Source organism: Ochotona princeps, chromosome 2 (genome assembly GCF_030435755.1).
Source record: "Ochotona princeps isolate mOchPri1 chromosome 2, mOchPri1.hap1, whole genome shotgun sequence".
NCBI lineage: Eukaryota > Metazoa > Chordata > Mammalia > Lagomorpha > Ochotonidae > Ochotona > Ochotona princeps.
The window spans coordinates 115959120-115980644 of record NC_080833.1 but is presented as its reverse complement, the minus strand read 5'-3'; positions in this window follow the sequence as shown (position 1 = coordinate 115980644).

Sequence of the window (21525 nt, the reverse complement as noted above, 5' to 3'; positions counted from 1 at the left end):
TCTCCTCCCTGTAAAACTGCTTTTTCAATAAAATAAGCAAATCTCTGAAAAATTCAGGTCAAGTCCTCAGTAACACACTTCCCTGGAACTATTGGCACTGATGACATTGCATTGTCCAGCTTGGACATCACTCCATCTGACATCTACCTGACTCTGATTATTTGACTTTATGAGTCTGTAATAGACTTTCTACAAAAGGTTAGGTTCATAAGCTGCCACTGGTATAAATAACAGAAACCAGTTAAACTTATGATGAAGTGTTACGCATAGGTGTATGTGGGAGGTTGCTTATAAGAACAAAGAACCCTATGCGGAATAAATAATAACTAAGACTTGGAAAGCACTGTGTCTGTATTATGAGAACCAAAAGGAAACAATGTAGTACTTTACCTCTTTGTTATGCGTCTGATTTATTTTCTGTCTAAATCTGTTCTCTCCATCTCCCCTCTGATAGAATGGGGTCACTAGTACCAAGATGTTGCAGGCTCAACCAGGCCTACAGACTCATTACTGTTTTCTCATCTACTTCTTTTTCTCTTTCTGCGGTTCCTCTTTTCCTCTCACTTTCTGGCAAGTTAAGCAAGGTCACATTGTGTAGATTCTCGTGCTACATTCCAACTTCCCCAAATGAGAGAATTCTTGCGAAGTGGACAGCCATTCCCACACAGCTCATAATTACAAGAAAACTCTCCAAATATAGGGCTGAATGTAGGAACTTTCAGCCAGACACTAAAGCTGAGATAATAGGACATGAATTTTTATGTATCTATCACTCAGATTCAGTAATTACTCCTATTTTCCCACTCTTGTTCCAACTGCATTTTTTCTTTATTTTTCAATCATTTAAACCAAATCCTATATACCATTCCATCATCTCTACAATATTTCAAAGTGTGTGTATTTCTTAGGTAATTTAATACCATTACCACAACTAAAAAAAAGTGAAAAATAATTCCCTGGTATTATAAAATACACAGTAATATTCATCACTTACTCAATGGTAGGAAACATTGTTTCCTTAGTTTAGATTAGTTTAATTAGGATCTGAACAAGATATTCCCAACATTTTATTACTGAAATCATAGGTATCTTCTCAGCTAGAAAAATGAGTCACCCTTCAACTTTTTTTCCTTTTCTCTTCTGTTCTTTTTTTGAAGGCAGGGTTTTTCTCTTTCTTTTTTCAATGAAAGATTTATTTATTTATCTTGGAAAAGCAGATATGCAGAGAGAAGGAGAGACAGATAGGAAGATCTTCCATCCAATGGTTCACTCCCCAAATGGCCACAATCGCTGGTCCTGAGCCGATCCGAAGCCAAGAGCCAGGAGCCTCCTCTGGGTCTTCCACATGGGATCTCAAGATTGTACATTCATGAGTTATTTATTCACTGTGTTTCAATCCATGGTAATTATTATTTTGGTTTGGGAAAAATAACGTGTTCATATGATACCTGTGTTTTCCTGTCATATTTGCCTTAGTCTGCCAAAATTTCTTGGAACTCTTGCACCCAACAGTATCCCAAATTAATCTCATTCATTATTTGCTGCAGAAATAAAACTGGCCATTCTTCAAAAGATTTCTGGTTCTTTCCAGAGGGAAATGGAACTGTAAGAACATGATTTTGTCTATAACCCTATGTATTGATATTGGGTTGTCTTGTTCAGAAGTAGGAAATGATGGGCCCGGTGGTGTGGCCTAGTGGCTAAAGTCTTCACCTTGAACATGCCAGGATCCCATATGGGCGCTGGTTCTAATCCCGGAAGCTCCACTTCCCATCCAGCTCCCTGCTTGTGGCCTGGGAAAGCAGTCGAGGATGGCCCAAAGCCTTGGGACCCTGCACCCGTGTGGGAGACCTGGAAAGGCTCTGGACTCCTGGCTTTGGATCAGTGCAGCCCTGGCCGTGGTGGTCACTTGGGGAGTGAATCATCGGACCCAGGATTCTCCTCTCTGTCTGTCCTCCTCTCTATATATCTGACTTTCCAATAAAAATAAAATAAATCTTTAAAAAAAAGAAGTGGGAAATGTTTATTCTTTCTTTTCTTAAAGATTGATTCATTTTTTATTTGGAAAGTACATTGACAGAGAAGGAGAAACAGAGAAATCTTGCATCCGCTAGTTCACTCCCCAGATGGCCACAATAGCCAAATCTGGGCCAGTCCAAGCTAGAATCCTGGGGCTGCTTCGGGTCTCCTACATGGGTACAGGGACAAGGATTTTGGTCATCTTTTGCTGCTTTCCCAGGCACATTAACAGGGAGCTGGATCCAAAGTGTAGCAGCCCGGACTTGAACCAATACTTTAGGGGGTGCTGGCACTGCAGGTGAAGGCTGAATCTACTACACTAAGGCCCTGGCCTGGGAATGCTTAATTTTTAAACAAGAAATATGGAAAATTGGATATATTTTGCAATTTTCAATTAAATTGTTTGATTTTTAAATATCTTTCTCTTACTAAAGTCTTGGTTCCTAACAGCACTAATGCAACAATTTGTTTATTTTGTTATGGGAAAAATAAATATAGACATCTATTTTATCGTGCTTTACTTTCTATTCACTGTTGCTGCAGGTTTAGGATTTTTGTTTTTGTTTTTATAAATAGCAGCCCTGTGACAACACCACATGAAACAAGCCTGTCAATACCATTTCCCCAGTACCATGTGCTCTGGGTCTGTGGGTCACATTTTAGTCATTCTCATAGTTTTCATCATTATTGTATCTACTGTGGGGATATGTGATTAGTGATCTTCGATGTTACTATTATAATTTTTTTTGTGGTATCACAGACTGGGCCCTTATAAGATGGTGATATAAGATGTTGTATATTCTGATTCTTCTATGGACTGGCCATTCCCCCATCTCAGAGGTGACGTATTTTGTGTGGTGCTTGTTATATAATGCTACATTATTTTCTTAGAAATATTGAATGATAGAAAGGCAGAATTTAGTTTCTGCAACAATTTCTAAAGTTTTTTTTGAATAATGTCTTTGATGATATTTACATAGTTGAGAAGGATACATGCCCATGTGGACCACTGACTAGGGTGGGAAGGGTCAAAGATTAGGGGAAAGTGGATGACACAATTGTTTCTAATTTTCTTTTTATTTTTCCTGTATCTGGAGGAAAGGGGAAAGCTGGGGAGAGGGCCATACCCAGCATCCCAACCACATCAGTACCCAGGGATGAGGAATTGTCACCTGATGTAGTTCCAGGATCCCCAATGTGGAGCATGTTTCAAGGGTTCTAAGTGTTTTTGATATTTCCTAATGCTACTGATTTCATTGCTCCAAGGTTGAGGAAATCCTTTCAAGGTCTATTGGCTAACATAGTCCACCTTAGAGTCTCCACTTGTCCAGACACTTGTTGTCAAAGCGTGGCCAGGAGATCTGTCCAATTTGTTCTGTCCTCTATCCTCTGCCATGGTACTAGTTGTCCTCTCAGTGAGCTGTTGTGACCCCATGTACATCTGGGCATGTCATCTGCTGCACAAGCTGCAGCAACAAAGGAGGCCCAGTTTTGACACATGTACTTTGTAATGGTCAGACCACAGGTCCTGTGATTTTACCCATGATTGGAATTTTGAATACAGTGATCTTGTTGGGGGGATCCCCAAAGAAGCTACCCCAGACCTAACTGCTGTGTGCCTGCCTGTGTGGGGCCTGGCTCAATCTGTCACTCACTTCAGCCTACTCACACACTGGGGGTTGCAGTTGCTGTGTGAGTTCTGTTCCTAGTCCCATCTTATATGCAAACCAGTGGATGCTGCAACCCAGCCCAACCCTGCCCACCATACACTTGGCCCTCATGTACACCAGTGGGAACTGCAACCTAATCACAGTGGCTACCAGTAATCTCTAGGAGGCCCACCTTCAGCCTTGGCTACTGTGCATGGTGGTATGTGCATCAAATACCATTTGGCTCTTGTGCACATCAATAGGTACTGCAGCCTAGCTCAGTCTACACTTGCTGACAGGTGCTATCACCTGTACTGCCGGGCCCACCCCCAGCTCTGATTCTCATTCTCACCAGTGGGAGTTGCAGCCCTTTAGAAAGGTGCCCACAATTTCCCTAGTAGGCCAGCTCCCAGCTCCAGACCTTGCACTTTCCAGGTGTTTCTGTGGTCTAGCCTGATAGGACTTGCCCCCAGTCTTAACACTTTCTAGCTGATGTTGTGACAAAGTCCAACCAGCCTGCACTTACTCTGGCTCCTTTATGTATCAGTGGATATGGTCACTTAGCCGAACCTGGCTCTCCCCTTAACCCAGCTCACATGCAGTCCATCAGCTTTTGTAGCCCTGCCCAGCCTGATCAGCTCTAAATCCCAACCCTCACTTTCACCAATGGGAGCAGTGGCCTAGCAGGGGAGCCCCAGTAGCCCCCCCTACTATGCTCACCATCCCCTGCTCCCCCCCACCAGTATTACATATGGTCCATGTGGTTTAAGGAAAGAAGTTATCTTCACAATTGGTGAGGTAAGACCTCAAGAGATGCTGTAGAAGCTGCAACAAGTTATCCAGAAGATATCACTAAGATGATTGGTGGAGCTGGCTGCATTAAACATAAACTTCCAATGTCGATGAACATCCTTCCATTTGAATAAGATGCTATTTAGGACCCCCAATACTTAGGAGAAAGTCAATGACTGACTTCAAAGAATGGACTGACTCTCCTTCAAGGTATCAATGCAGCTTATGACTTAGAAAACTGAAGCCAAAGCTCATTTAGTATTCAAAATAAAAATTCCAGGATCATTGCGAGTTAAACTAAATCTACTCCACCTGTGAATTGAACGTAACCCAAAGCCTGGATGACAGAACATCTGTTTGCAGCATACTTTACCACATATCTTCCTTTTAAAAAGTTTTATTTTTATTGGACATTTGACGTAGTGGTTAAGTTGTTGCTTGGGACACCTGCATCTTAGGTTAGAGTGCTGAATTGAAATCCATATTCTACTCCCCACAACTATTTCCTGCTAATTCACATACCCTGAGGGGCAGTAGGTGATAGCTCAAGAACTGTGTCCCTACCACTCATATAGAAAACCCAGATGGAGGAGAATCAAGATGCCGGAATAGGGTGAGGACACGTTTAAACAGATGGAAAAACATTTAATCAGGATGAAGCAGAGAGGACATATTTCAAGAAATAGGAAGGGGACCTGGCGGCGTGGCCTAGCGGCTAAAGTCCTCGCCTTGAATGCCCTGGGATCCCATATGGGCTCCGGTTCTAATCCCGGCAGCTCCACTTCCCATCCAGCTCCCTGCTTGTGGCCTGGGAAAGCAGCCGAGGATGGCCCAAAGCATTGGGACCCTGCACCCGCGTGGGAGACCCAGAAGAGGTTCCTGGTTCCCGGCTTCGGATTGGCACGCACCGGCCGTTGCGGCTCACTTGGGGAGTGAATCATTGGACGGAAGATCTTCTTCTCTATCTCTCCTCCTCTCTGTATATCTGACTGTGTAATAAAATAAATAAATCTTAAGAAAAAAAGAAATAGGAAGGGACAGAACAACAGCAGAGGGGTACCTGGAGACTGACAGACACAGGAAAGCAGCAGGCACAACAATGTGGTGTTGTAGAAACTGATACTCCAGCACGACGATCTGAACTCCACCAGCAACCAGGTGGGAAGGGACTTTCACTGGGAGCTTGGGAAGTGAACCCAGACAAAGAACTGCCCGTCCTGCTGATCCGTTTGATTTGACCAGGAGCAGAGACAGAGAAGCAGATCCCAGATGCGCAGTGTGAAAACAAGGTGGCTTTCATAGCCCAGTCAGCCCCTAGAGCCAAATTGGGCGCCATTTTGCATAAGGAGGCAAAGGCAAGGGAAAGGACGGAGCATGCGCTGAGCTGGGAGTGAACTTATTTCTGACTCAGTGAACTGCAGCAACATGGCATTCTATAGGTTCCACCCAAGACAGATCTGGGTAGCCCTCAGACCTGACTGCCAGCAGATCAAGAACTCTAGTAGTGGTACATCAGGCGCCATTTTGTACCCTGTGGCAAAAGCTTTAGGACTGCAGGGGACAACAGTGAACGGCACATATGCTGAGCTCGTGAGAACTCACTGAGTTCCCTGGATTGCACTGGTCACACAGGAAATAATACCAACTCTGTCATCGTATGGGTCAAAATAGGTCCGTGTGGCACCCAGACTTAACGTCCAACAGGTTCCAGCAAGATCAGTGCCACCAACAACCTAGCTTTATAGGACATGTAATGTCTCCTTAATCCTGGGACCTGCTCCAACTGAAAGTGGGAGAAAGGTTGCAGAGACAACAGTGCAGCCTCAGCATGGTATCACAGGAGGTGTAGATTGGTGAGCCCAGGAGTTGGGGCTGTGGAGACAACGGTGGAAATCTAACATAAGAACCCAGACCTGGAACTCGCTGGAGGTTGTGGCACAAGTGGCTGCAAGCAAAAAAAGTTGTGTACCAACTACAATAAGTAAAATCAAACTGTAGACCTGTGGGTGACACAGCTTAGAAACCTGCCCCAAGGAGAAGACTCTGCTAACCAGAAGTACAATAATCAAGAGCAAAAGAAGAGACAAAGGCACAATGAATATTACTGAAAACTCCCCTGCAAAGCAGCAAAACCCTATGCCAACCTCAGAGTTAACTGAGGAAGACATTGAGAAAATGGGGGACACAGAATCCATAAGACTCATTTTAAAGATTCTGATCAAAAATGAGAAACACATACAAGAGTTCAAAGAATTTAAGGAAGCAATAAAGCAAATCAAGGCTGGTATATCAGAAATTAAGAACACAGTGGAGCAAATTAAAAATACAGTGGAGAGTCTCCAAAATAGAATGAGGCAAGCAGAAGAAAGAATCTCAGAACTGGAAGATATTTCTTGTCACCAGGGGGAAGCAAACAAAAAGCTGGAAGCAGAGCTGCATCAGGCCAAAAAATGTATTCAAGAATTGAAAGACACTATTAAGAGGCCAAATATAAGAGTTATTGGAGTCCCAGATGGTGCAGAAAGAGAAGCTGAGTTTGCAAATGTATTTAATGAAATAATAAAGGAAAAATTCCCTAATCTGGAGAAAGAATTGGGAAACAAGTTCCAGGAGGGGTACAGAACTCCCAACAGGCTTGATCAAAAGCGATCTTCACCACGACATATAATAATCAAGCTCTCTTCAGTTGAACACAAGGAGTATGAAGAACTATATGTTTTGCATGTGCCAGCATGTGCTGTGGCCTAGCTTGACCCGTGTCCCATCTGACTGTTGTGCATACCATGGGTGCTGCAGGTTAACTCATCTCACCTGGCCCCTAGACTTAGTTCACGCATATGCCAGTTGGTGCTGCTGCCTTCACCACTCTGGCCTGCTCCAAGCCCTGGGTTTTATGTTTATCAGAGGGATCTGTAGACCAGTAAGGGAGTCCCCAAAGTTGTCCTACAAGGCCCATTCCCTGCCCTCAGTTTTGCATTTGCCAGCAGGTGCTGCAGCCTAGTCTGAGGTGACCAGTCCCCAGTCTCACCATTCCTCAGCAGGTGCTACAGCCTGGCTTATCCCAGTCTGTCCTCAGTCACAGCTCTTGCTGTCAGGAGCAGCAGCTTAGCTTACCCTGGCCCACTCCTAACATCAGTCCTCATGTGAACTGGCAGGTGTTTGGGTCCAGCTTGGCCTAGCCTAAAGCGCATCTTAACTTGCTTGCATTAGTGTGTGCTGTGGACTCACCCAGTCTGGCCCTGCTCACATAAATGCCAATGGATGCTGCAGGCCAGCCTGGCCTGGCCTGCCTCCAGCCCCAGCTCTTGCACTCACCAGTGGGAGCTGAAGACTGGCAGGAGAGGTTCCCCTACCAGGCCCTTTCCTAGACCTGGACTGCATGTGCATTGACCCAGCCTGGCATGGCCTGTCTGTAGCCTCAGCTTTCATTGGCGGGTACTGCAGCCTAGCCTGGCCAGGCACAGCCACCATCACCACCACCCTGCATCCCGCACCATCCTTGCTCTCTCATGTGTACCAGTGAGTTCTAAGGCCAGGCCCACACAAATGCTGATAAATGTTGCGACCTTGCCTACCCTGGCCAGTTCCCTGTCCCATCTTCCCAGTGGGAAGTGTGTGTTAGACGGGAAGTTCCCCAAGTTCTCTTAACAGGCCTGCTCCTAGCCCTGAATCTCACATGTGCCAGTGGGTGCAGCAATCCTGCTTGGCATGGTCTTCCCTCAGTCCTGGCCTTTGGTTATGCCGGAAGCGGCTATTGCCTGCCTTAGCCTAGGCTCCTTCCAGCCCCAGTTTATGTAAGTGTCAGGTGACTTCTGTGGTCCGACATGGCTCAGTCTATCACCACCCCAGCTCACCACATAAACCAGCAGGTGCTGCATTCTCACAGAGGCGAGCCCACAAGTCCCCTACCCCCAGTTCTGGATCTCATGCTTTTTGGTGAGTGTTACAGCCCAGTCTGACACAGCCCACTCCCTGCTTTGATACTTGCAGGTGGATACTATGGCCTAGACCAGCCAGGCATGCCCTCCATCCCTAGGTTTTGCATTTGCCAGTGGGCCAAAGGCAACGCTATTTAACCCGGCCCAGGTCTCCCATTTGAGCAGGTGCCTTGGCCTAACACAGACTTGCCTTCTGGATTCCTCCCTTTAAACCACTGTCTCATTTTAGGAATGGTTTATTCATTGGTTTAGTCTTCTGTTGTCATTTTTTTTTTGTGCAACAGAACTTTTCCTTTTATTAAGAATTTGACATCCTGTTATCATTTTACTGGGATGTTCTTCACATTTGCCTTTGGTTTTGGTGGGTGCTATTCCTCTTCTCTGCCAAGAGAACATCTTGAAGTATCATTTGTAGGGCAGGTTTGGAAGAGGCAAATTCTTTTAGCTTTTCTTTACTGTGGAAGAATTTTATTTCATTTGCAAAAACAAAAGAAAGCTTTGCTGGATATGTTATCCTAGGCCGACAATTTTTTTCTTTTAGACTCTGGAATATGTCACTCCATTCTCTTCTTGCCTGTAGAGTTTCCTGTGAGAGATCTCCTGTGAGTTTAATTGGCATTCCTTTATATGTCAATTGATTTTTTTCACGTGCACATTTAAGGAACAACCCATTCCTAAAATGAGAGGACCAAAGTACCATCCATACATATTAAACTCTGAATGTAAATGGCTTAAGCTCAATCAAATGTCATAGATTAGTAGACTGGATTAAAAAACAAAACCCATCTGTTTATTGCCTGGAGGAGACACACTTCACCAACAAAGATCAGCAGAAACTATATCACATGGGCTTTGTTGTTTTCTGTTGGTTTCATCTCTTCAAAACACTTCCTTCTGATTAAATCATTCAGTGACTCATAGATCATGCAGTGGCATCATTTTCTTCAAGAAGGTTCTTGATTTTCATTTCTTCAGCCACACATTAGTCATTTAATAGCAGGTTATTTAACTTCATGGTGTTGTTAATTTCTTTTTTCTCCCGGATGTTGATTTTGTTTTGTGGCTCTTCATTTAAGGGGATGTATAGTAGCTGTGTGACGGAGACTGTCATATTTAGTAACATGTCATTTAACTTCAGGGCATTGTAAATTTCTATTTTTCTTTCTATTGTTGATTTTGTATCATGACTTTTCATTTAAGGGGATGTACAGTAGCTATGAAATGGAGACTAACATCCAGATGTGAGGATGCAGTATAGTATGCATTTCTGCTTCCAGACAAGGATGGACTTACAATGAAACTGTCTAGTATATCTTGACAATAGGATGCTGGACTCTGCCATTGTCCATGCCCGCAATGATGGACATATGACTGAGTAGGAAGAACTGTATGTTAGTAATGATATAGATGAACTAGGTGTGGGGGAGGGAATTGAGGAGGGGATAAGGGAATATGGAGCTGTATCATAAAATGATAGCAATAATAATAAAATGTAAAAAAATAAAGAAAAAGAAAAAAATACAAAAACAAAAACAAAAAGTAAACCATGGTCTCAACTCCATTACCTACCTGGGAGTTCAGTGGCCCATTCTGTGGAAGACCCCGAATGTCATTTCTCCCCTGTTTAATATGCCCCCAGGTGCTTCCACTCCAGTGTGAACCCAGACTCCCTTCCCCAGGCAATCTGCAGCCCTCCTGGGTGAGTGTGTCTCAGCCCGTGTTCCTGGCTTTCCTCACATATCTATCTATCTATCTATCTATCTATCTATCTATCTATCTATCTATCTATCATCTATCTATTTTAGATGGCAATGCCAACGTGTGAATGATCACAGATGAGCCAGGGAGCATATAGCAAAGACACCCACGCTCTGTATCTATCAATCTCTACTTATGAAACCCAACACAGTGTTCATTCTTTTTCATCTTCCCTTTTGTCCTCAATGTAGATGCCACACATATAGTACCTATAGTGGATTATATCAAATGGCTAAGCTGTTAGGTCGATGTGCTATCTGTATTTGCCTTTTAGATAGCTCAGTAGTTTATCTGCATGTAGGGGGTATATTAATTTAACATTAAGGTATTATTTTCAAAAACCAATGCAGTTATAGCACAGATTTACTTGAGGAATAATGGGAGCAAAAGTGGCTGGTAATAAATTTGTGATGGAAGAAACTTTCAGGAAGCTGATTGTTCAATGTCTGGGAATGTCAAAATGAAAGAGTTTAAATATCCAAGCAATATTATAATTATAAGAATCATTGTGTTTATTGGGACTGCATTTCTGCTGCAAAATGAGCCCTGACTCAAATAGTTTGAGCAGAGAGAAAATTTATTTCTACTCAACTAGAAGTCTAGAAGGGAGATAGGCTTTTAGTTCAGCTCTTGCTCCTTTCCTCTGTGCCTCATTCACTTCTTCCTGCCGTCCCTTCCTTCCTTCCTGTATTTTTAAATTCTCGTGAGGCTCTTCGATCCTCAAAGTGATGCTCTCATTGTATCAGGATGATTGCTGAGAATTGAGGCATCCCATCCAGGCATCCCACCAGCCAGACAAGGAAAGGAACTACCCTGTCTGGAATCTCATACACAGTGATAGTAAACCAAGCCCTGACTATGTATTATGTATATATTTTCATTTAATCATCACAATATAGTTATACATTTGTGGTAATTATAGCTATAAATTTCCATTTTTTAGAAAGCATAGGCCTAGAAATGGAAGTAACTTGTATTGGATACTAAGTGGTAGAATCAGAAGTCAACCTCGGGTGGTCTAGAAAATTTTTGTAGTGAATTATTGCACCACATAGCCCCTCACATGGTCACTTCTACTCTTCAGGTTGTTAAGAGTCTAGAAGTATTGGTTCTCTACCACAGAGCATGCTCTATTGTACGGATGTGATGTGTTAGCTATTTGAGGATATAGAAAAAGTTCTATTTGCTAATAAAATAAGAGAGTAGCAGTTAAATGAATGCTGTTCACGGTCTGCTTCATCTGATGCATTTTATCAAGCACAGCACAACCCTCACAGGGATGTTATGGTCAGTGATTATCTTGGACCTTTTTGCATTGACACCCACACCGTCCACTTTTGGTATGACTTCTCACTCATGTAATCATATAACTCATATTTGGCCTTACCATAGTCTCTCGGTATTAATAACAGAAATTTATATGCATGGCTGGATTTATTTAACATCTTGAACAGTGAATGTCAAAAACATGTCAATTAGCTTATTACAAAAAGAAATGTGTTAAATGACATATCAGTGAAAAGCAAGAATGTAGCTAAGGGCTTACGTTGAGAGTAAGGCCACTGTTTGTGATGCTGGCATCTCATATGACCATCAATTTGTGTCCTGGATATTTCACTTCTGATTCAGCTCCTAATAATGGCTTAAGAAAGCATAAGATGATGGCAACTATCACCCATGTGGAAAACCTAGAAAAAGCTACTGGCTCCCAGATTTGGTCTGGCTCCGTGTGTGCCTTTGCTGTCAGCTGAGGAGTAAACCAGTACACAGAAGATATCTTTTTCTTTCTCACTCCCTCTCTCATTCCTCACCTCTCTCTCTGTCTCAGACTTTTCAAAGTAGACAATTAAAAATTTTTCAAAAGGACATAACCATACTCCAAAGATAAGTGAATCCAGGAATTGAAAATGTCAGGAAAATGCTCTTGGTTCTTCTGTATGTCCTTGAGATGAATTGTCAGATCATTTATCTGATGCCTTGATGAATATGCTAATTGCTACAGACTTTCCTCTTAACACTGCTTTTGTTGTAACCCAGAAGGTTTGATATGTTGTGCTGTCATCTTCATTTGCTTATAGGAATTTTTGTTTTCCTTTTGATTTCTTCTATGACACACTGTTCATTCAGGGCAGTGTTATTCAGCCTACAAAATGCATATTTTCTAGAGTGTTTTATATGGTTGATTTCCAGTTTCATTTAATCATGGTCAGAAAAGATACACAAAATTATCTCATTTTTTTCCATTTGTTTAAACTTATTTTATGGCCAAGTATATGGTATATTATAGAGACTGTTCCTTGCGCTGATAAAAGAAAGAATGTTCTGCAACTATGGGATGAAATGTTCCATAAATATCATTTAGATTCATTTCATTAACAGTGTTGATTATTTCTGTTATTTCTTTTTTATTGATTTATTTTTTTTAAAGATTTATTCATTTTATTACAAAGTCAGATATACAGAGAGGAGGAGAGACAGAGAAAGATCTTTGGTCCGATGATTCACTCCCCAAGTGAGCGCAATGGCTGATGCTGTGCCGATCCGAAGCCAGGAACCAGGAACCTCTTCCAGGTCTCCCACATGGGTGCAGGGTCCCAAAGCTTTAGGCCATCCTACATTGCTTTCCCAGGCCACAAGCAGGGAGCTGGATGGGAAGTGGAACTGCCAGGATTAGAACCAGTGCCCATATGGGATCCCAGCACATTCAAGGTAAAGACTTCAGCTGCTAGGCCACACTGTCAGGCCCTTGATTTATTTTTTTTATCTAGCTGATCTGTTCATTGATGAAAGCTTGGTGTTGAAGTCTCCCATTATTATTGTATTGGCACATATGTCTCCTTTCAGATCCATTAACATTGGTGGATGCCATAGCATTGAGTGCATATATATTTACTATAACCATACATATACATATACAATTGTATATACATAATTGCATGTGGTGCCTGTTAAATTGAGACCCTAATCATTATGTAATGATATTCTTTGTCTCAGCAGTTTTTGTCTCAAAGTCTATCTTTTCTGATATTAAGCTAGCTGTTTCTGCTTGTTTTTACTTTTCATTGGTCTGTAATATCTTTTTCCATCATTTCACTTTCAGTCTGTGTGCATCTTCGTTGATGATGATGATGTGCTGTTGAGTCTTATTTTCTAAACCATTTAGTTAGCTTGTATCTTTTAATTGGATAATTTGGTGTATTTATACGTAATGTTATGATTAATAGGTAATGACATAGTCTTGCCATTTTTCCTTTTGCTTTGGATTGACGTTGTACTATTACTAGGACGGTTTCCGTGTTCACATTCCATCATGATAATGATGCTCGTTCTCTGTTTCTGTATGTAGTATATCCTTGAATATGATTTGTAAAGCTGGCTAGTAACCATAAATTCTTTCAATTTCTGTTTCTCTTGGAATTTTTAAGTTTCATCTTCATTTATGAATGAGAGCTTTGTTGGATACAGAATTCTGACTAGAGAGGTTTTTATTATTATTATTATTATTAAAGACTTGACCCAAATCTCCATTTTGTCCTAGTTTTTCATGTTTATGATGAGAAATCTGCTGCCATTCTAATTGCAGATCACTTAAAAGTAATCTGGAATTTCTTGCACATTTTAGGATATTTTCTTTATATTTTGCCTTTTGAAAGTCTAACTGAATGTTTTGTGGAGTTCTTTTCTATGCATGCCATTTGGGGTTCTGTTGTGCCTCCTGTGCCTGGATATTAATTTCTTTCTTCAAATTAAGGAAATTATTTTCTACAATTTTCCTGAATATGTTTTGTAAGCCATTCTGTTTTTCTATTTCTTCAGGAACTCCTAAGACATGTATATCTGATATTGTCATAGATTCTGAATGCTGTTTTCTTTTTTTTCTAATGTTTTCTCATTTTTTTTAGCCTTACTGAGATATTTTCTTTTTTTTTTATTTCATTTTATGACACAGTTTCATAGGCTCTAGGATTCCCCCAACCTCTCCAAAAAGCCCTCCCCCATATTGAATTCCTCCACATTGTTGCAGTAGTACAGTTCATATCCAGTCCTGATTCCTTCATTGAGGGCATGGGCCATGTAGAAAGTCCGGCATCTTATTGTCCAGATAAATTCAACAGTTTCATTGGGAGACCATTGCTGGTCTGAAAGTAGAGCTGGCAAAATATCATCCCCTGCAATGAAAAGCCACTACACAACATCAACAACCATTTACAACATCATGAAGTTAATTGACATGGTATTGAGTGACCAATATGTTAGAAAATGCAAGTTCTTAACCACATGCTGTGACTACTTCATTGACATTTCAATTTTAGTTTATACACAACTGGCTGCTATACACCTTAAAATAGTTACAGGGGACTATTCAGCTGTCTCGTGTCTATTTTCATTTTTATATTTAGCAGCTTATAGTATTCAAGTGTGATTTCTACTGAACTTCGCGAATTTTAGGCTAGTCCAAACAGGCTTATAACTCAAACATGCCAAACATGTCATAGCTGAGCCTAGACCCAAGTTAGGAGCCAGAAGCCAAGAGCTTCTTCTGGGTCTCCCATGCAGGTACATGGTCCCAAAGCTTTGGGCATTCTTTCACTGCTTTCCCAGGCCACAATCAGGGAGCTGGATTGAAAGTGGACAACCAGGCATGAACTGGCACACATATGGGGTGCCAGCATTTGCAGGCAGTGGATTAACCCAATGAGCCATCGCACTGACCTTCAACATTTATTTTGTGCATCTAAAGAAAACACTGGTATTTCTGAAGGTTTTGTTGGAAAGATGTCTGAAGGTTTTGTTGGAAAGATGTCACTATGGCTTAATGGAATGCCTGTAGCTTCCACAGATATCCAGGGGTGCACACTGATTGGTCCAGGGAACTCTGGCAAGTGTTTGTGGTGGGGCAAGTGTCTAGAGTGACACCAAAGCTAGGCATGGTAGACCTGCTCTGTCTGCAGTAGGAGAAAGTAAGGGATGATTTTGCTGACTGAAATGTTCAAAGCCTTAGTGTCAAGATGAACCAGATGAACGGGTCAGCCCGTTGTGCTTGAGCACTCAATTTATTCATTCACATGAGTCACGCAAAGGCCTATGTTGTCTGTACTCTGGGCCCAGAACCTCCTGCTTCATCCCTCCTCAGCATTCATGGAGTTCTGAGCTTCTGGAGTCAGACCAAGTTATTTCACAAAGACTCATCTTCATCTATACCTCACTCAATTTCCTGGTCTATATAAAATTTGCATAAATATAGGATTTCCATTGTCACAGGGTGCAGGGGATTGACTTTATGACTTGTAAACCTCCCTGTCCCTGGAGTGAGCCATGTGCCTGCCCAAAGCCGCTTGGTGCCCGACCTCAGCAAACTGAAGTTAGAGCCTTGGAGGGGTGGGGGACAGCATGCTGAGTAAACAGGTACCCTGCCCCATCCCCACAACTCTCTAGTCTGGACTCAAAGTCATTGGGTCTGGGTGGTTGTGCTTCAGATAGTCTGCCAGTGGCATGCAGGCTGCAGCCCATTCCACATGCTTTGTTCTTGGAAGATGGCACTTCTCCACACATGCTGCTGAGCATTTTGGTGAAGAGAAGTGAGGAAAACAGTATTTTCTCCATTCACAGATCTAAGTAGGTGCCCTGCCACAAGCAGCTCTCAGGCTCTACTCTAAGTCAGTGGGAACTGCGGGGTTCTCCCTCAGACAAGATGATCAGTGGTATGCAGACTGCTGCAGGCTACTCTCACCTTGCTCTGGGAAATGACCTTTCCAGCAGCTGCTAGCTGTGGGAGTCACTGGTGACATTGTGACAGCTATTATATGTTTGTGCAGTGTTTGCTACTCTGTGATGTCTTTCTTGTGTTCTGTAGGCTTTCCACTGAAAACTTGACTCTAACTGTCCCCTGGGAAGCATACTATCTTTTTTTTTTTTTTTAGTCATCTTTACATAGCTGGTTAGGGCACAAAGGGTCAAGGGCTAAAGGAAATTGGGTAAGACTGTTGTTTCCACAGGTTTTGTGTGTGTGTGTGTGTGTGTATCAAGGTAAGGAAGGAAATTAAGGGAGAAGTCCCACCCAGCTTCCCACCCTGAAACGTATTATCTTCCCCATTTTTTTTTAGCATGTTCTCAGAATCAAGATCATTATGCCTTTCCTCTTTTTAGCCATCTTGGATCTAGCATTCCACAGAGCTAATTCATTCTGATTTTTTTTATTATTATTATTTATTATTTTTAATTCACTAATTACATTGTATTATGTGACACAGTTTCATAGGTACTTGGGTTCTCCCCACCCCTCCCCAAACTCTCCCACCATGGTGGATTCCTCCACCTTGTTGCATAACCACAGCTCAAGTCATTCTGATTTTTTGAATGCTGCTTCTTGGGACCTTCAAAGACTGTAACAGGCTTGCCTGGAGCTGCTTTCCATTTAGACTTCCCTTCCTCCTCCTTTGTCTGTCTTTCTTTCTCCCTCTCTCTTTTTCTTCTGTCTCTCATTGTTGGTCAAATTCCTGGATAAGAGTCTCAGAACTCATGTTGGATGAGGACCTAGCCTTGGTCTGATCAAGTATGGTCTTAGACATATGATTGTGTTGAACAAGCATAGCACCCAGCCTTCATTTTCTTGGATGAGAGTGAGCCAATGTCTGAAAAACTGAATAATGTTGTGTGTTGTGTAGCTAATCTCAAGGGTTGCATAGGGTCAGAACAAAAGGGAATGAAAATACTATTGATCATGAAAACTTTTCCACACGTGAAATAGACACATTAATAAAATGTACTCCATGGCAATCATTCAGATTCAAACTTAATGTCTCTAAAACCAGCGAATATTTACTCACATAACAATTGCATGCGCTATACCTAAAAATCAAAAATAATTTCTTGATATCATGCTTAAATTTTCCTAATGGCAGGGAATCAGTTGTATTTATGTTTTTCAAACCAAGATCTAAACAGCGTCAGCTTTGTGCCTTATAAATCCCTTTGTAACCTAGAATGGTCTTTACTCCCACCATCTGACTCAGTCTTTCTAACTTTTGTAGAGACTAGATCTGTTTCTGTATTGAATGCCCTTACTCTGGATTCTTCTGCCAGTCTCCTCATGATGTCTGATGACTTCTATTTTGTGCTCTCATAAACTAGAAGTCAGTTAGAATGGTTAGTTTCAGATTTAACATTTTTGGAAAGTACACTCCACGGAGTTTTCCTGCTACACCACTTGAGTAGAAATTCAGTGTCTGGTGCTGCACTCTTGAAGAGAAGCAGTATGATAAGAGGGTTCAGATTTTTCCAGCTTGATCTTTCTCTTGCAAAGGTCATTATCATTTTTTCCCTAATATTTTCAACCACTGACAGTCATTGTCTGGATCATGTACTTCAGTATATGTTACAAACTGGTGGTATTTTTCATATTCTATTATACCTTTATGTCATCTTATATTTATTATCTGAAGTCCTTCCTTTAATAAGGTATTTGAACTTAAGATGAGACAGCTGTGTCAAACAGTTAAAATAATAAATATTTTTTAAAACTAGGTTATGTAGTTACCATAAAATATAACTCACACAGGAAGGGCAGAATGAATTATTAATTTTTAACTTCTTACTTTCAAGTGTTAATGTTTTATTTATCAACTTATGTTGATAAATATATTGTTTTTACAAGAGTGGAAAGCTTTCTGACTTTCTGAGTACAATGGGAGCTATTTAGATTCTACATGCTTAATTCAGGGGCCTTCAACACTGCCCTTAAGCTCAGTAATTGGATCAAACTCACAAAACTCAACAAACTGGCATGATGATTCAGTGGCTAAATCCTCACCTTACATGCACTGGGACCCCATATGGGCTCTGGTTTGTGTTCTGGGTGCTCCACTTCCAATCCAGTTCTTGGTTTGTGGACTAGGAAAGCAGTAGAGGATGGTGTAAAGCCTTGGGACCCTGCACCCATGTGGGAGACTTGGAAGAAGCTCCTGGTTCCTGGTTTCAGATCTGCTCAGCTCTTATTGTTGCGGCCACTTGGGGAGTAAACCAATAGCTGGAAGATCTTTCTCTCTGTCTCTCCTTCTTTCTGTAAATTTGCCTTCCCAATTAAAAAAAAAAAACTCAACAAAGCCATTAAACTCACAATTATGACTTATTACAGCAAAACTGTACAGACTAAAATTGGCACCAGGAAAACACATATAACAGAAGATATGAAATACAGCATGTACAAGTTGTCATTGCCCTTTTCCAATGGAATTGGGCAATTAGAGTTTGTTTCTCCTGACAGGTATATGTGCTGATACTGCATAGGATGTTGTCAACCAGGGAAGCTTATTTGAGCCTTGAAGTGTACAGATATTGGAGAATCGTCATGTAGCTATGGCTGACCACTCACTTGGCAGTGATTTAATCCAGCCCCTGCAAAGATTGATCTAATATCTCCTGGTCTACAGCTCCCATCGTCAGTCACTGCTCAACATAGAAAATCTGGCATGGCCCAAGGCTCAGACAGAGACTCTTGTCAGGAAGGGCACTTTGAGGGCTCAGACATTATCTCTAAGGAGCTGGAGCAAAGGGTGAACTCTTTCATTGGGCAAAGTAAATCATTCATTATACAATTTATGAGTATGAGGAGATTTCACAAAATTAATGGAAAATGCCTTATATTGTAAAAATATGAGAAATCGTGTTTATTCCTCAATATAAACTTTTTAAACTCAAGACACTTTTGCAAGGAATAAAATGAGCCATTTAGTCCATTCTTGAAGAACTGAAGGTCCTGGAATGTAACCATGCAAATTCAATCTTTTCATATTATTAATTGAAAAAAATGGCTATCCTTCAAAGTTTTATTGAAGCTTAGTAAATGCAAGCAGGTTAGAAGCAGTCTTTAATATGGCTGCATAATAATTTTCCATGAAACAAACATATTTCATGTGTGCTATTTAATGAAAAGCACTCCTCTGTTGGAGTTGTAGCCACTTTGTATTTCACTCTGCCGTAACCAATCCAGTATGCTTTCAAACTTTTAATTTTCACAAATATGGTAAATGAGAAGTGTTATCTTAATAAAAATTTTTTATTAAATTTATTCATTAATTACATTGTGTTGTAATTACATACAATCTGGGATTCTTCCCCCCACCCTCCCCCCAAAATAAAGATTTAAATTTAATTTCTCCTATTACTAGTGAGGTTGAAGTAGTAGATTTTAAAACAAGAGAAAAATCCCTATGAGGTCTAAGAACCTGAGCATGCATTCCTTCATGTACTCTCACATGTCCATATGCACAATGGAATAATACTCAGTTATAAAAAAAGAATAAAAACCTATGTTTCAGAACAAAAAAGATACAGATGGAGACCATTACACCTAGTGAAATAAGCCAGTCTCCCAAGACAGATCTCTGATGTGTGGTAATATAGAGTAAAAGTATGATGTGTATGAACAAAGTTGCTAGTTTGAGATTTTTATTATTGTCTATAGCTCTTGTCCATAGTCTTGAGGAATGGTGTTTTTTCTACTTACTGCTTGTTGAATAATTTGCTTAGTGGAGGATTAAGTTTGTGATTATAAAGTAAATTGAAAGCATGTAAAAGAAAAATCAGAAAGCATGCAGGAGGGAGATAGGAGTGAAGGGAGGAAGAAAAGGGAGGCTATGAAATCCCATAATGCTCTTAAAGCTGCATTTTTGAAAGACATGAATTTTGTTCCCTTTTTTAACTTAAAAGAATATTTTTTAAAAGCATCTTTATATCAAGCTTGGAACTAAGTTTTTTCTTTTGTCAATAATAGTCCTCTCCTCAACTGCCATACTTCCCAATAAATTCAACTGAATAATGAACTGTCCAAGGCCATAGAAGAAGAATTGGGATTTGGAAGTTTATCTCTCCAAAACAAAGATTTTTCATTAATGACTTAGCTTCATTATACCAAGGAGAACAGGAGGACTTAAAGAACAATACTAGCCTAATACAAGAAAGTTCCAAGGAAGATACACACCAAGTGCAATGTAAACAAAGTCGCAAGATGAATTGGGCATCTGGTTAAGAAGAAGTTAACAAAGAGGAACAGCTGGGTCACTAGCATATAGTTCTGTTTTCATGCACACGTACTTGAGATAATAATGATTGTCCATAGATACTGAAATGAAGCAGTAAGTAAGGAGAATTTCACACAAAACTTGCAACAGGTTAATGGTCTGATGTAACTAAGAAGTTAGTTAATGCAATCAGTTTAAGCCACTGGACTATAGGTATTTAGGTCAGCTTCCCATGAAGGACTTGGAAATTGCCTGAAAACCAACTCTGACCCTCAGTTACCAGCAATTACATGATAATCATCTACCTTTCCCCAGATCTGTCAAAGCTGAGCAAACAAAAAAGGAATCTTCTAAACATGGTCATTCTAATTTTGTACTTGTTGAAAACTGTGGTTAGTGGTACGTTAAGCCTGTGATTATAGAATGAACTGAAAGTATGTTTCTATAAAAATAAATAAAAAAGGAAGGAAAGAGGAGATTTGAGGGAGGGGAGAAAGGGAAGTATAGTCATCTTAGAATTATGCCTATGAAGTAGATGAGATCTATTTTTGTATCAATAAAAATTTTATAAATGGATTTTATTTTCAACACAAGCTGATATAAATGGAGCTAAGTGTCTGTGACAAGATAGATTCTATTATTATTATTATGATTATGATTATGATTATTGTTTGGTCTTTCTTCCTGGGAAAACAGCATGGCTATCTTCTAGGACTGGAGCTTCAAAGTACCCCAAAGTCCCCAAATCCAGTCCTAATTACATGTTTTCTGCCACCTTTAGAAACATCCCTTCACTCCCAAAGAAACTGTTGGGCATATCTAGACAATGGGATGCTGGACTGTCTGACATTGTCTGTACCAGCAATGTCAGGACACACTTAAATAACAGATGATGGAGTTAATGACTGCTTATGAAGGACTATACTATTGTAATAATATGGGGCAAATCAGTTGGGGGGTGGGAACTTGGTGGGGTGGGGAAATCCCAGATTCTATGGAATTGCACCATAAAATTAAAAATTAAAAAAAAGATGCTGATGAAGACATCATGCGCTAAAAAAAAAAAAAAAAAAAAAAAAAGGAAAGAAAGGAGAAAGAAAGAAAAAAAAGAAACATCCCTTTACTAAGTTGTATACCCAGGTATACCACCACACTCTTCACCAAAAAGTCTGGGGAGTTTTAAAAGCTGCCTTCATTCCCCCGTGGCTTGGAGCCTTGCAGCTTCCTCATGTCCATGGTGTTTGACTGTTTTATATTCTCATTGATGTCTTCCATTTTTCATGTCATGTAACCTGTGAAAGTCTTGTTGTGAAAGCCCCATTGTGTATTAACTCAACCAGCATCCAAATA